We start from the raw sequence: 17,563 nt of genomic DNA on the forward strand, positions 1-17,563 counted from the left end.
ATTTACAGAAGCATGAACCACGAGTAGTCGAGTAACTCGAGTATTGTTTTGATAAGAAACCGACTAGCAAAGATCAGTAGTCGTGCAACCCCTAATATATATATATATATATATATATATATATATATATATATATATATATATATATATATGTGTGTGTCTGTGTGTGTGTGTGTGTGTGTTTGTGTGTGTGTGTTGGTTTGTTTGTTTGTTTATTTATTTATGTATTTATTTCAGAGTTTTTTTTAAAGTGTTAGTCAACAATAGTCACATGTGTGATTACTGGGATATTTTTGACAGAATACTGACGAACGCTGACGAACGCTGACGGCTCTGTGAAGAGACGACTCAACACCGGCGATATGGACCCTCTATGGTGGACGGCACTGATCCTCAACAACTCGTCTCAACACCGGCGTGATTACTTGGACTTCCAAATGATGGAAATGGATAAATATTCTAAATGTTCCGATCCAATCTGACTTGTAATGCTGCCCGAATCATAAATCATGCACTGTTCCTTCGTTGGCCAGAGGAGAACTGGCCCTCCGACTGAGTCTGGTTTCTCCCAAGGTTTTTTTTCTCCATTCTGTCACCTGATGGAGTTTTGGTTCCTTGCCACTGTTGCCTTGTCTTTTGGCTTGCTTAGTTGGGGACATTTATTATTCAATAATATTATTGATCTGCCTTACTTAAGGTGGACGTTGACTCAATTTTCTTTTAGAAACAAACTCTGTTATATTATTTTCATGTTATCACTGTGAAGCTGCTTTGATACAATCTGTATTGTAAAAAGCGCTATATAAATAAAGGTGACTTGACTTGACTTGACTACTTGCTCATTTAAAATTGCATTTTAATCTCAACGCTACCCAGGAGAAATTAACACCTTAGCTCAAATAGTAGAGCATGGTGTTAGTGAAAATCATTTAAAATGTAAAGAAATATGGATAAATGCATCTGTCAAAAACATAAATGTTAATGTAACAACTCTTAAAGAGATCTAATTTATGATATTACTTCTAGGCATTTACAATCCATATAATAAACGCAAACTAATATTGGTGTTTTCTTTCATCCAGTCCTTGCAATTCATTCAGGACTGAGGTACCAAGTATAAAATCAAGCTACAAGCCTGGAATCACTAAACACCTTCATTGTGCTCATTTCACCAGCTCAATGAAAAGATCTGAACTAAAGCCGATTCTTTCTCCTCAATGAGTTGGCCTACCATGTTGTTCCACCCAAGGCCTGACACATTGATATCGCCTTCCATAAGGAGTGTGAACACAATAGCTCACTGCCAAGGACATGTAGTCTCCGTCTCTGCCACCCACAGACTGAAGAGAGACAGTTAGTCTCTGACTCTATCCGGCTCAAAGTGTGTGTGTGTGTGTGTGTGTGTGTGTGTGTGTGTGTGTGTGTGTGTGTGTGTGTGTGTGTGTGTGTGTGTGTGTGTCTCAGCCCATTATACAAGAGGCCTGGTTGAGACTGGCACCGGCGGCGGAAGCAAGCGGTTGTGGAAGTGCAGGAAGTGGGTCGTGGAAGAGAGGAAGTAGGTCACAACGGCAGAGCACTGACTGGAAGAGTAGAGGAACTGAGGAAAAACCGAAGCACACTTCACCTCCTCTTCTGAGATGTCCTATATTTAAAGTGATCATACATGTGTGAATGGACTTCACTAGAGCAGAAAACTGGGCTTGTTGCATCCCATCGGAAGCGAAAACACAACTGAGATCTCTTTAAAATGTATCAGTTGTCTACTAAGCAGCAATGTGATTAAATGCAAAGCAAATCGACTATCGCTGCGTCCGAATTGCATAATGTCTGAGGTACAACAGTTGAATTTGAACTTACTTTGTGACTGTTAAAAAAAGTATGTTCTATAGTATGAATAGGGATGACAATACATTCGCTATGTTGTCACTGTCACTTGACCTACCAGTGTCAGTTACTTCGCTTGACTGCCATTCACAAATCCTCTCCAGTGGCCTCATGGGATAGTAAAATGTCCATCGAATGCTCACTTCAGAATCTTGTCAGAAGAAGTAGTTCAAACAGGGACTTTTCGCCTACTTTTTTTGAATACAATGGATGCATCCGAAATCGAATACTTCCCTACTTTGTAGTTGGTAAAAATCTGTATGTGACAAAATAAGTGTTTCTGAATTCAAAGTATTCATAAAAGACTAGGCAAAAAGTGCCCGGGTGACCTACTTCAAATTCATACACACACTCATAATATATAGAACAAACTTTTTCAACGGTCGTGAAGTAATTACTTATTTAAAATAAGTAACTACTCAATGCAATTTCGGACGATGTTTTCGGACATACTCTTTTACTGTTTTTCAGATACTAGGAATCATTTGATTTCGGGCAGTGTATAAACTATATCTTACCTCTCAGATTTTTCCCCCTCACAAAATGTTAACATGGTTCAGTTTGACCCTGCAGGTAGATGCAGTAAATAAACCAATATAAGGGGCAAAAAGCATATTTCTCTGATGACGGGAAAGTAACTGTGTATTCTGACAGACTCACGCACATGCACGCACACACACACACACACACACACACACACACACACACACACACACACACACACACACACACACACACACACACACACACACACACACACACACACACACACACACACACACACACACACGCACACACACACACACGCACGCACACACGTTGGGTTTCCATGCTTAATGGGGACATTCCATAGACATAATGATTTTACTGTACAAACTCGAGGCCCCAAAAAAAAAAGGGATTCAGATATTGCTATCTTTGTGGGGCCATTTTGTCCTCATAACGTAGGGTATACCTGAACCACACACACACACATACATACATACTGTCTGTATTAGTCTGTATATGTGTGTGTGGTGCATGAATACATTGCCCTCTGGGTATTCCAGTGTAAAAATCCCATTGTGTTGCTACAGAGGTAGGTCAGAAGAGTACAGTTACCACACGCATTACAGTCAACATTGTTCTAAGTGTGTTGACTAAAATGATCCTCGGCAGAGCGATTTCTGTTGTAGCTTATGGTGTAATGTTCATCAGATGTAAGTTTGTGCAAGGGTATAAATCCTTCATGTGCCATGTGGAAACACACCCACCCATCACACAAAAAGAACACGCTGATCTGATGGCTCAATAGTGTGTATGGTTTAGTCATGTCTCCTCCAAAGATCTGTGAAGTCTAAAGTCCTGGACTCATGTGGAAGCAGTCAGTGTTGCCAACATCAAACTTTTTTTTTTTAAGGATGTGATTTTATCATGCCATTTATTGCAACTGCATGATCACAACCACTGCCTTTTGACACTGTTCTATTGTTTTTATTACCATGGGCCCTAAAAATATTATGATGTTCTGGTTAAAGAGTGACCAAGATTCAGTACCACACATCCTCCTTATGCAGATCAAGATATTCTAGTAGTGTTGCAATAGAATGCGACAGGAAGTATAAATTGTGCCCCAGTGCCCTTTGCCTCATAATGCCAGTAAGGGAAGTACGGCCTCATTATGGCCTCTTGAGAGCCTCTTTGTTACAAAGGCTTCAGTGCCAGAAAGTTCATGACATCTCATCATGTGCCTCAGACCTGAGTGTTTACATAAGCACTTTGTTAACCACAAACCCGCATGGTCTACATGGACTCAGAACACTATTTGGATACCAAATGTCACTGCATTATATACACTGTACATTATATACACTGTAAAATCGGATTTTTCAATGTTGTAAATAAAGTATATCTATCTATCTAACTGCAGTATATTCACGCATCAGCACGCATGAATGTTTAACACAAAAACAAAGAGCCACATTTCCTTGAAAATTTGTATCATCATGTATCCACAACAGCGTAGAACTGCTGATGTGTCAGAGCTGCTATTAATCCTTTCTTTTGTGAAAATGGAAAGTAGAGCAATCGAATCCTATCACATTAAAGTAATTAGTGTATAATTTGTATAAAGAAGCCACCTATGATGTGGGAGGGAGACGTGAGACTGAGAAAAGAGGTGCAAGTGTTCACTTGTCCATATCTGACTGATCATAGGCCGAAGAATGAGGAAGTGATGCTAGGCTTTACGGGAAACCTGCTAGGAGGGGCTGATGGGAAGGCTTGGTATGTAGGAGGTCTTACGACAGATGTGCAAAGGGAAACTGTTTGTGTTTGTAAATTCTAGTTGTGTTTTTTTTTCCAGTTGCATTATGAACTCTGTTATGAAATCTCTAGAACATTTCTGACGTGTTTGAAATTCTAAAACCCTTCGCAATATTTGTGTCGTTGCTGAATAATAGGTGTTATTTTTAACAAATAAACACTTAGTGGCTGCTCACTGGCCCATGAAAATAGATATTTTATTGTTTTATTTAGGTTTCCAGGGTTAAGCATTAGTGCAAGGTTGTTTGTCCTTTTATTTTTGCCATTGCTGTTATCAGTTTTAAAAAATATTATTATTATTATAGCATTTTGAAAATATAGTTGTAAACATATAGTTGTAATAGTGTTGTGGGAAATTACTCCAGAGGTCAAAGTTCAGAGTAAGAAGAGTCTGTTTGAATGTGCACATTGACATTTTCCTAACTTCCTGAAAAAAATATTTGATTTAATAATGTTAATAATTTAGCACTTTTTACATGGTTCACTTTAACACATTATTGGTATTACATTAATTGTTTAATATTCATGTAGAAGATTAATTAAATTTCATTTTTCTAAATGATTTGATGTTCTAATTTCATGGGGAAACAATTCTGAGAATTCATCACTGGCGTTTCATTTGTGAAATAAAATGAAATAAAATGAAAAATACCACAAGTTGCCCTTTATGACTGATATATAATTTATATCTGTAGCACCAATGTTGCAGGACGAGTTATGCAGGGTTTCTTCTCATTTCTAACCCCAAGTATGAGAAACACCACTAATAGTGGTCATAAATAGACAAAAACTTTTAAAAAAAGAATACTCCCAATCCTCAAATTCCCATTAATTCCAATGCATTTCTCCGGTATGTACGTATCCCACCCACCACAAATCATTCTCCAGCATGGGAACTGACTCCAGTGGAGTTCTCAAGTCACTCAAACTCCAGTGAGTAATTTCTGTAGGGGAGGAGGACACACACGGAACCGTCCTCATAACTGCACAAGCTCGTCCCAGCCCTCATATTTGTCCAAACTTGACTGCCGCCACACAGCTATTTACCAAAGGATGAATCACAAGGGGTTTGTCAACAACCGTGTGTTTGCCGTTGCAGGTCGGGATATCGATTCCTGTGCCCTCCCAGTGTAGATAGACAGGAATGTTGCCGAGGTTTGTTCTCGGCTGATGACCTTTAGCTCAAAAGAGCTGAGAGCTGAGTGAGTCACAGAGAAAGGAATGCTGGGTAGCCAAAGGATCCCGCTCGCAAAGGCTTGTGAGAAAGAACTTTAACAGGTAGAAACAGACTCTGATGAGAAAAAGAGTCCGAGTCTTTCTCAGAGGCACATTCCTATCCGAGCAGCTCCGAAGAGTCCTGGAAACACAGGAAGCAAACACTCGCTCCCACAGTTCTTTAAAACACACACATACACACACACACAATTACTTTTTTAGAGGCTCATTTGCATGCTAATGTGATCTACAATATTTATCACCACAATTAAAAATACAAAAGCCTTTTAAAATTGATTGTAACGGGGTTTTCCACTGTTATAAAGAAAAAAAAATGTTTACACGTGCCTGCCTGTGTAGTTACAATTTTGTCTTTGCACTTTCGTTTTTGTGGGTATATTTCAATAGTTTTTCAACAAACCAGTTTGGCGGAAATCCCTTTAAAACGAGCGGTTCATGCATAAATCCGTAACATCTTACCTTTGGGCTGTGGCCATTGTAGAACACAAGCGCAGTGCTAAAAGGGGGCGGGACCACATACATAAGGTCTATATGTAGAATGTTTTTTAGTACTATATCTTTATCGTTATCGTTAATTCGTTATATCGCCCTTGGCGTGAACGGGCCATAAGTCAAAATAGCCTCATCTGGCCAAATGTTAATTGTCTGTGCAAACTTGGTCTTAACAATTATAAGGTTATGTGTGGTTTCCAGGGTGTTGCTATGCAGGTTCTATGGTGTTCTGAGTTTCTAGGTGGTTGCTGACTAGACCCATTTCAAGCATCTATGATATTCTGATTTCTAAATATGGGTCACATCCTTCTAAGCAAATATGTTTTATTCTAAGTTTAATAATTTAGGTTTTCTTTGTTTAAATACCCTAAAGAATAACTAAATGAATAGGCTACTCGCCTTGACAAGAGCTACTAATGATACAGAGAATATCATGCAGCTTTTTGTGCAGACAATTGTGCATGATTATTGCTCAGTTGAATATGGGATTATGGATCCAGCTGGGCACGTGAGTAAACACACACACACACACACACACACACACACACACACACACACACACACACACACACACACACACACACACACACACACACACACACACACACACACACACACACACACACACACACACACACAGCAAATAGAGGTTTATCAGATGGAGGGCACAATGACCTTGCCTAAATCATTGTGCCCGTGTGTAGCAGAAACTCTGACTCAATGGGACTAATTATCCAGGTGTAACCTGTGTTAGCCAAACACAGACACACCTGCAGGTGCGGGAGAGATCTGAAACCGGCCATTTATGAACACATGCAACAACACGGGTGCCTTATTAATATTCTCACTCTCAATATCCTCTCGCCCAAGTGTTTTGGTGTTGTTCGAACTGTGTGCATGTGTGTGTGGGATGATTACTTAACAAATCCGGTTCTTTGAGAGGGAGGAGAGCTTGTGCTTTGAGCCAGCTGGGTTTCTCTTTCCATTTCCCAGCAGTGTGAAAGAGCGCAATGAGAAAGAGAGGGAGTGAACTGAATAGCAACAAGAACTCTTAACCCGAGCAAAGGAAAGTTCAGGGTCAGATGAGATAATGTGTTTGGTTATTACGATAATGCATGCTTCCATTCAATCAGCTTCAAAAGAGTGGAAAATGCTGACTGATATTTTGTTGGAAGAAATTGTAAACATTTTATTTAAACACATTTGCATTTCCCACACACTTCAAGAAGTGCTGTTGTGACCTTAAATGATTATTTATTTATTCCTGATCTGACTCTTAAAATGATTTCTGTTAGTGTAGCTTAGGATAATATGAATTATTTTTTGACGAATAATACCATATATTAAGAGTAGAAGCCAAAAGTGATGTCTGGAGGAGATATTTGTTTTTAATGACCCAACAGGTTTGAGTAAACCATCAAAATATAAGGAAAATATTTTATATATTTTTAAAAATATTTTAAATATTAGGTAAGAACAAAACACCAAATGCGGTTAAGGTATTTATCTGAAAAAATTATTTTGCAACTACAGCTATAGTTTTTTTTTTTTTTTTTTGAAAAATAAATGCAAATTACAAAAAGCTCACATGAAAAAGCATACATTGACAGCAACATAATCAGTTATTAATATGTCTTTAATCATCTCTTGTTTTTGCATGTGTTCATAATTTCTTTGTTTGACAGCCTGGCCAAAAATTATGACAAATAAAAATTTGTTATCACAAATAAAACAACTGATTGCAAACACAACTATAGGCAATATGATTACAAAATTAAATCTCTCAGTGAATGAAAACATCCTGCGAAGTTTTAAATCTGAAAGTGCACCGTATATTAAGTTATTGTCTTTCAAAAGGAAGAGTCTGAGTCAATGAAATTAATCGTTTTTCAAACGAGTCATAAGCCGTTTCGATGTGACGTCAAGACGAAACATTAGCATATTGCCCGCCCACTTATTGCGCGCACACAGACACCAGGGAAACTTGAACCTCAAACACATCTGATTCCTGTGGATACTGGACAGCATCATGTCGAAAAGATGATGTGCTCTATAATGTGAAGGTATAGACAGTTTTTTTTTCACTGCCCAAGGACGAGCATGTGAAGAATCAGAGGTTAAAATTAATCTTTACCACGATGTCACAGCAGTATAATCCTAAACTTTTGCTGTGCTCCCTTTATTTTACTGACAACTGATTCTCAAATCTCGGAGTTCAATGCAGGATTCGCAAACCGCTTGCTATTTAAAGATGGCGTAAGATGCAGCTAACTGGCTAACTCATGTTATCACTGTCTTACTGAAATACTTCTGCTGATCAGTTGTGGGCCACTATTACCTAAAACTGTCTCTATTAATGCAGATTGTCTGCTGTTATCACTACTTTGAGGAAATATTTGTTTTACCAACGTTTATGTTACATCAGATTATTCACTCTAGAGCTCGGCTAATGTACATTGCATACATGCACTGCTATTGATACAGTTTCCACCTGATCACCGCAATACATTAGAAAAATACTCTGTAAATAAATTAGTACAAGTAAAATAATCGGTTTGTTGATGGACATGCACTTGTTAATGCTGATGGTGAGGAATTACAGTCGCAACATCTTATAAAGTGCCTCAAACTGAGTAGAGTATCACTGAGTAATGTCCTGCCCGAGTCGTCCTTGCAATGGAGGTTCAGGTTGAATAACTAGTTCTTCCAGTGTTTCATCATCGGACTCGCGCTCGCATTAATATGGTCAAATCGACGTCATTGTTCGTTACTGTGTTAAGTTTACAGTGTAGGAAGCCTCAGGACAGCTGACGTTGTTATGGCTATGGGCGTTTTTGTTTTCGACGCGCTGTACACGGTAATCACAACAGACTGAGCTGTCTGGCCAATCAGAACAGAGTAGCTTGCGGAAAGGAGGGATTTAGAGAGATTGATTCATTTGACGATCTAGTTCGTCTGCCGGTTCAGTTTGGCAGACGGCTACTTCGGTGATTCCTGTTGGTGAGCGGATGAGGGTTACCGTGCAGAACGTCCCGTCTGGTGAAAGATCCTCACGGGCTTCTCACGCCTCTAGTAGCTCGTTGCCATCGGGTGTCTCGGGGGGGCTTCCGGGACCGCCTTGTGCGGTTCCGTTTGACTCCTTTGGGGCACCGCCTGAGGATCAGATGTCGATTGCGGCATCGGAGGAAGAGCGGTCATCTTCTGGTGATGACTCAGCGGGTCTACTCCCTCCGGGTGTGGTGGCTGCGGCTGAGCCGGATCCGGAGATGGCCGCTATGCTCGAAAGGGCAGCCTCGAATGTCGGGCTCGTCTGGAACCCTCCACCGGGTCCCGAACCTTCGCGGCTGGATGATTGGTGTCTCGGAGTGGGCCGTGCTGTTGCCCCGCGGCCTGCTCCAGTACCATTCTTCCCTGAAGTGCATGAGGAGCTGAGGAAGTCTTGGCTGGCCCCCCTCGCGACCAGGCGTAGGCAACCTCGCTCCTCCTTCCTCACCACTCTTGACGGCGGAGCGGCGCACGGGTACGAGGGAATCCCCCCAGTGGAGCGGTCGGTTGCGATGCAATTGTGTCCTAAGACCACTTCCTCCTGGCGGGGTGCCCCTTCACTCCCCTCCCGCGCCTGTAGTCGTTTGAGAATCATTGAAAATGTGATGTCCAAATGTACAGGTCCTTCTCAAAAAATTTGCATATTGTGATAAAGTTCATTATTTTCCATAATGTAATGATAAAAATTAAACTTTCATATATAATGTAGATTCATTGCACACCAACTGAAATATGTCAGGTCTTTTATTGTTTTAATACTGATGATTTTGGCATACAGCTCATGAAAACCCAAAATTCCTATCTCAAAAAATTTGCATATTTCATCCGACCATGAGGTCGTCATGTGTTTTTAATACAAAAAATGTCAACCTTCAAATTATTATGTTCAGTTATGCACTCAATACTTGGTCAAGAATCCTTTTGCAGAAATGACTGCTTCAATGCGGCGTGGCATGGAGGTAATCAGCCTGTGGCACTGTTGAGGTGTTATGGAGCCCCAGGATGCTTCGATAGCGGACTTAAACTCATCCAGAGTGTTGGATCTTGCGTCTCTCAGCTTTCTCTTCACAATATCCCACAGATTCTCTATGGGGTTCAGGTCAGGAGAGTTGGCAGGCCAGTTGAGCACAGTAATACCATGGTCAGTAAATCATTTACCAGTGGTTTTGGCACAGTGAGCAGGTGCCAGGTCGTACTGAAACATGAAATCTTCATCTCCATAAAGCTTTTCAGCAGATGGAAGCATGAAGTGCTCCAAAATCTCCTGATAGCTAGCTGCATTGACCCTGCCCTTGAAAACACAGTGAACCAACACCAGCAGCTGACATGGCACCCCAGACCATCAGTGACTGTGGGTACTTCAGTTGACACTGGACTTCAGGCATTTTGGCATTTCCTTTTCCCCAGTCTTCCTCCAGACTCTGGCACCTTGATTTCCGAATGACATGCAAAATTTGCTTTCATACGAAAAAAGTACTTTGGACCACTGAGCAACAGTCCAGTGCTACTTCTCTGTAGCCCAGGTCAGGCGCTTCTGCCGCTGTTTCTGGATCAAAAGTGGCTTGACCTGGGGAATGTGGCACCTGTAGCCCATTTCCTGCACACGCCTGTGCACGGTGGCTCTGGATGTTTATACTCCAGACTCAGTCCACTGCTTCCGCAGGTCCCCCGAGGACTGGAATCGGTCCTTCTCCACAATCTTCCTCAGGGTCCGGTCACCTCTTCTCGTTGTGCAGCGTTTTTTGCCACACTTTTTCATTCCCACAGACTTCCCACTGAGGTGCCTTGATACAGCACTCTGGGAACAGCCTATTTGTTCAGAAATTTCTTTCTGTGTCTTACCCTCTTGCTTGAGGGTGTCAATGATGGCCTTCTGGACAGCAGTCAGGTCGGCAGTCTTACCCATGATTGCGCTTTTGAGTAATGAAACAGGCTGGGAGTTTTTAAAAGCCTCAGGAATCTTTTGCAGGTTTTTAGAGTTAGTTAGTTGATTCAGATGATTAGGTTAATAGCTTGTTTAGAGACCCTTTTCATGATATGCTAATTTTTTTAGATAGGAATTTTGGGTTTTCATGAGCTGTATGCCAAAATCATCAGTATTAAAACAATAAAAGACCTGACATATTTCAGTTGGTGTGCAATGAATCTAAAATATATGAAAGTTTAATTTTTATCAATACATTATGTTTTTTTTTTTACCTTTGATGCGCGTAAACATGTTGTGGGAGACTACACAAAAACATTAGGAAACTTTAAAATAGCATAATAGGGACCCTTTGACAAATGTTTAACAATATGGCCACTACTGTATATGTTACTTGACACATTTTTACATTGTAGTAAAGAAATCACAAAGAAAATCTCTTTATCTCAAATGTCCATCCTAGTCAGCAATTAGATTAAAGGAAGTGCAACAGTCCCAGTAATCTCATTGTGTCTCCTCTTGAGTTTCAGAAAAAAAAACCTCAATGATGCTGTACATCAAGTGAAATTAACAGTTCCCTTTCGTCCTGGGAACTCCGTCGTGTCGTCGGGGGAGTTCCCTGACGAATTGGGATCACGCTAGGGAGCCAATTGCCTTAGAGAGAATAAAAAACGAGCCAATGGACATTGGCATTCAAGATTTGCATTCCGCGACGCGCCTACCAGCGCGGGTATAAAAGGCGGATGTAAACATTGCGCAATGCTTTTTGGTTCAGAGCCATCCAGTGTGTCTCTGTGTGAGCTGCTGTGTTTGCCGAAGAGAAATATATTTAAAGTAAACGAGTCCTCTTTGGAAGAAAGATCATCCTCTGGTGCTGGTGTGACAGCGCTTCAGCGACCATCGCTTCCTACTGCTGGCCTTTTCCTCTTTAAAAAAAGAGCCGTTTTCACGGCTGGTATTGGGTGAGTGCAGCACACGGGCTTGCAGTTTCTCCGTTGTGTCTGCCGCGGTGGTCCCTCTGTGCCTCGGCACGTGAAAGAGCTTATTTCTTTTTTCTAAAAGAGCAACACGGGCATTTCGCGTCCTTTTCAGGATGTCGTTTCACCCGTGCGTTTCTGGATGCTGTCGACTTCTCCCTCAGGAAGATGGTCATAAACACTGCCTCTCGTGTTTGGGCTTAAAGCACGCTGAGGCAGTGTTTGTGAATGAGTCATGTTCTCATTGCGGGAACATGACTCTGGCGATGCTGTGTTCGAGACTGCGAACCCTGAAACATGGGGGATTCCCTTCAGAGAATTCCCGATCTAGTTCGTCTGCCGGTTCAGTTTGGTAGACGGCTACTTCGGTGATTCCTGTTGGTGAGCGGATGAGGGTTACCGTGCAGAACGTCCTGTCTGGTGAAAGATCCTCATGGGCTTCTCACGCCTCTAGTAGCTCGTTGCCATCGGGTGTCTTGGGGGGGCTTCCGGGACCGCCTTGTGCGGTTCCGTTTGTCTCCTTTGGGGCATGGCCTGAGGATCAGATGTCGATCGCGGCATCGGAGGAAGAGCGGTCATCTTCTGGTGATGACTCAGCGGGTCTACCCCCTTCGGGTGTGGTGGCTGCGGCTGAGCCGGATCCGGAGATGGCCGCTATGCTCGAAAGGGCAGCCTCGAATGTCGGGCTCGTCTGGAACCCTCCACCGGGTCCCGAACCTTCGCGGCTGGATGATTGGTGTCTCGGAGCGGGCCGTGCTGTTGCCCCGTGGCCTGCTCCAGTACCATTCTTCCCTGAAGTGCATGAGGAGCTGAGGGAGTCTTGGCTGGCCCCCCTCGCGACCAGGCGTAGGCAACCTCGCTCCTCCTTCCTCACCACTCTTGACGGCGGAGCGGCGCACGGGTACGAGGGAATCCCCCCAGTGGAGCGGTCGGTTGCGATGCAATTGTGTCCTAAGACCACTTCCTCCTGGCGGGGTGCCCCTTCACTCCCCTCCCGCGCCTGTAGGTTTTCCTCTGGTCTGACCAGGGATGCCTACATGGCGTGTGGAGACGCCGCTTCCGCCCTGCATGCCATGGCGCTGCTGCAGGTCCACCAGACCAAGGCACTCCATGACATGTTTAGTCATTTAGTTCGGACTCTGCTGACCTGTGTTCATAGATCTAAGAGACCCCCTGGGCTTATATTGTTCAAACATATCAGAAATATACTCAGGTCCTAAACCATTCAGAGATTTATAGACTAAAAGCATCACTTTGAGTGCGAGACCAGTGGTATGATGGCGCCTGTGTTCGGCTTTGCGTCTGCCACTCTGCTGACTCGGATACCAGTACTTTGCTTAGTGTTATATTATGCCCTATTAAGCCTGTCAACTAAATGCTGTGTCTCTGCTGTCATTCAATATGATCGACACACACTATTTAGCATCAAGGAGCAAATGAAAGATGTGTGTGTTACCTGAGACAGGTACAAGGATTATTTCCCTCCACTCTTTGAATGTGCCACGTCATCACCGGAGTACTTGCTGCTGGTGAAGCGGCGCGGTAGGAGAAGGAAGAGGAGATCGAGGGCTGGTGTACAGTTCAGGCAGAGAAAGCAGCGAGGACAAACATCATGGTCCGACGGGTCCAGATCTGTTGGAACCGAGCGATTCCTTCGTTGGGGTCCAGTCAGTGACTGGACATGGGAGTTGTGCTGTGCGCCGCCGGATCCTGCTTCACCACTTCTTTGGCACTCCGATCGGATCTTTACAACCAGGCAGGCCCTGATCCTCGCTGCGCGTGAACATGTCCTTCGAGCCATCACGATGGATATTTCTTTGGCTATGCGGAGGTGCCCCGCCGGTCAGCGCGCACCTCCAGTCCATTGCGCGTGGCAAACACGGTTTCCTTTGCTGAATGCCCGCTCCATATCAAATAAGTCACTTTATCTGGGAGACCTGTTCACAAACAGAAATCTCGATTTCATGGCCCTTACTGAGACGTGGCAGCTGGACCAGGAATACTGTCATCTAAATGAGCTGTGCCCTCCGGACTGCTCCGTGTTTGGAACTCCACGGTTTTCGTTGCGAGGTGGCGGTCGCGCGCTCATCCACAGAAACTGCTTTCATTGTAGACTTACGAAGCCGGAGCCTTTCAACTCATTCGAGCTTCAAATGACAAAGGTTGGAAATACTGACTTCTTTTACTGTATTTTAATTTACCGACCTCCTGGCCCTACACGAGAGTTCTTAGATGAGTTTTCTGATTTTTTTTATCTACTATTGTTAAATTAGATAAAGTTCTAATTCTTGGTGATTTTAATTTCCACATTGACGATCCCTCCTGTAATGTAGCGTCTGAGTTTTTAACACTCACAGATTCTTTTAATTTAAAGCAACATGTTACTAGTCCTACACACAAAAAAGGACACACTTTAGATCTTGTTTTCTCGCTATAAAACCCGACCTGGTCATCAGATTCCTTAAGGGTGCCAGGAGGTTAAATCCACCTCATGTTTTGGACTCTGTACCCTCTTGGGACCTTGCTCTGGTACTTAGAGCTCTTCAAAGTCCTCCTTTTGAGCCTTTGCTGACAGTTTCTTTCCTGAGCTTGATATCCTGTCCATTAAGACAGCGCTCCTGCTAGCATTGGCCTCCTTCAAGAGGGTCGGGGATCTGCAGGCTTTTTCGGTCGACGAATCGTGCCTAGAGTTCCGGCCTGGCCTTTCTTATGTTGTATTGAGACCCCGGCTCGGATATGTGCCCAAGGTTCCTACCACTCCCTTCGTGGACCAGGTAGTGAACCTGCAAGCGCTGCCCCAGGAGGAGGCAGACCCAGCCCTGGCTTTTCTCTGTCCCGTCCGCGCCCTGCGGGTTTATATTGACAGAACGCAAAGCTTCAGAACCTCAGATCAGCTTTTTGTCTGTTACGGAGGCCAGCAGAAGGGGAAGGCCGTCTCCAAGCAGAGGTTAGCCCACTGGTTAGTGGATGCTATCACCCAAGTATATGAGTCTCTGGGTGAGCCTTGTCCTCCCAGGTTGCGCGCTCACTCTACTAGAGGTGGTGCCGCTTCCTGGGCTTTGGCTCAAGGCGCCTCGCTGACAGACATTTGTAGAGCTGCGGGCTGGGCGACACCGAACAAGTTTGCTAGGTTCTATAGCCTTCGTGTGGAACCTGTTTCCTCCCGAGTACTGGCTATGGCCAGTGGGTCGAGGGAATAGGTTGTGTCGGCTTGCTACGCCCCTGCCTCGATCAGCGAATACGTGCGTTCTTTGCTCCGTTGGCGCCCTATGTTGGTTAGCCTCGTGAGTTCCTCCTTCACCCTTCCGGTGCTGGGTGTGGCGGACCGCCCGGCACCAGGGCTGCTACCTCTAGTAAGGAGTTGCTAGTAGACTGGGTGCTTCCAGTGGTCTCTATTGTGGGACTACCTCAGGGACTGCCATATGTTTCACTATCTCTCTGGGCTAGTACATATGTGTATTCCTGGCGTTCCTCAGTCAGGCTGGGGCTTCCGCAGCGTTCCCCCTCTCTTGAGGTGAAAGGTTTTCCAGTGTTATCCAATATCCACTGTGCGGGTCTTGCGGAACAGCAGTGTGATTCCCGTGCTAGCTTCCGCAACTTATTTTAAGAAACTGCTGCAGGGTAGCTTACTCGGGCGCTGGAAGGGACCAGCACCATGGCGTTTTATTAGGGATCCCAATTCGTCAGGGAACTCCCCCGACGACACGTCGGAGTTCCCAGGATGAAAGGGAAAGTCTCGGTTACGTATGTAACCCTCGTTCCCTGAGTACAGGGAACGGAGACTTGTCGTCCCTTCGCCATGTTGCTGTACCTTCGCGGAGGACTGGACACTGTTCGGCTCCTCAGCGAAAAGCATTGCGCAATATTTACTTCCGCCTTTTATACCCGCGCTTGTAGGCGGGTCGCGGAATGCAAATCTTGCAAGCCAATGTCCATTGGCTCATTTTTAATTATCTGGAAGGCAATTGGCTCCCTAGTGTGATCCCAATACGTCAGGGAACTCCCCCGACGACACGTCTCCGTTCCCTGTACTCAGGGAACTAGGGTTACATACGTAACCGAGACGTTTTTACCTCATTTTTCCTCATACTTCAACAACTGTCTAATTCGATGTCCCAACAATGTCTCACACTGCTCAGATTCAATGTCTACTAGTCAGAATGAACAAAAACATTTCTCATCAAATTCTTCCAAGACCAAATCATCTGAGCTATGCTCTCTGCATTAATATTAATTTTACACCTCGACACTCATACTGTACGTCATTTGTGTCTATTTTTAGTTCTCCTTTGAAATCTTAAGAGAAACATCTGAAACAAAGCTCATACATGAACATCTCAGCAATGAAAGAGTATCTTCCGAGCTGTCAAATATTCCTCCGGGTGTATTGTGGAAAGAAATTATAAAAATATAATTGTGATTATAAATTCTGTCATATATAAAAATAGAACAGATGTTGCATATAAACGCTATAAATAATCCGCCACATGTCAAACATTTAACACATTGATGGTGGCACAATATGCTTCATTGTTGATTTGTCAACAGAGGAGATTTTCAGCTTGGATTTGTAAATATTCAGATATTGTATGGAGCATTTGCCCGGAAACTTGTTTGTACTGTTTTGTGGTGATTATGCAACAGCAGCAGGGATGATTCAGCAGTCAAATGTTCACTCATAGATTCCAGCCTTGCAAATTTTTGCCAGCTATTTGACTCTCATTTTAAAACCAGTTTGCATGCAAGGCACTCTCCTCCATCCTCTGACTGCCATTCATCAAACCAAACTGAGGAACCGAGCTTCTCCACAGCCAGTTTCACTCTCACAAGCAGGTTCCTATTAGCACCAAAAAGGGTTTTACAGCCTGATGCCACAGAAGATAACATGAAACTATTTCAAAAAAAGCATAAGACCTTGCATGCCTCTGAAATGAATTTCCTTATCGCCTGGGCCACAAAGCTATGGAGCTCATCCGTTCTCGTGAAATGCAAAAGTTTCGTAAGCAAACTCAAATTTTCTTGGGTGAACGCAAACGTTTTGTGAGAGAAGGCAAAATAATTTAAATAAATATTTCTTGAGCCGACTTTAAATTTGAGCATAATGGAAAACTATTGTTAGCAAAACTTTCTCTGGGAAGGACAAAGGTTTTGCAAGCAAACGCAAAGTTTCTTGGGGAAACGCATATGTTTCTAGTGGAACACAAACGTTTTGTGAGGGAATGCAAAGTTCTCTTTCGTAGTCACTCCGAGTTACGTGGGATGACGACGAATGGGGGGTTTCGCTTAGAACACCTATCGACTTCGAGTATTACAAAACGAGCCAATGGCGATGAAAAACCAATGGCGATGAAATGAACTTGCATAGCGTATCTCTGCCCCACCGCGTGGGTATAAAGGAGGACGCCGGCAACATGCAGGTATGTTTTCGCTTCGGAGCCAAGAATATTTCTTCACTCCACAATCATCTCTGACTTCGCTCTATGAGACAAGCTTCTCTCTCCGGTGTTGGTGTGACGGCGATCTGCAGCGAGCTCACAGTGCCTGCTGATCTGTGCAGTGATCTGCCAGTGTGTGTGTGTCTCCCTGTGCGCTTCAACATCGCGGAGTTTTTTTCTCCTCTCATAAAAGAGCTCGCACGCGGCACGTCTTTTTAAAGACGGCTCGCCTGTGCATTTCTGGTTGCAGCGGACTGGTATCGGAC

The sequence above is a fragment of the Siphateles boraxobius genome, unplaced genomic scaffold (assembly GCF_051911475.1).
Source record: "Siphateles boraxobius isolate OS27281-9 unplaced genomic scaffold, OSU_SipBor_1 9, whole genome shotgun sequence".
NCBI lineage: Eukaryota > Metazoa > Chordata > Actinopteri > Cypriniformes > Leuciscidae > Siphateles > Siphateles boraxobius.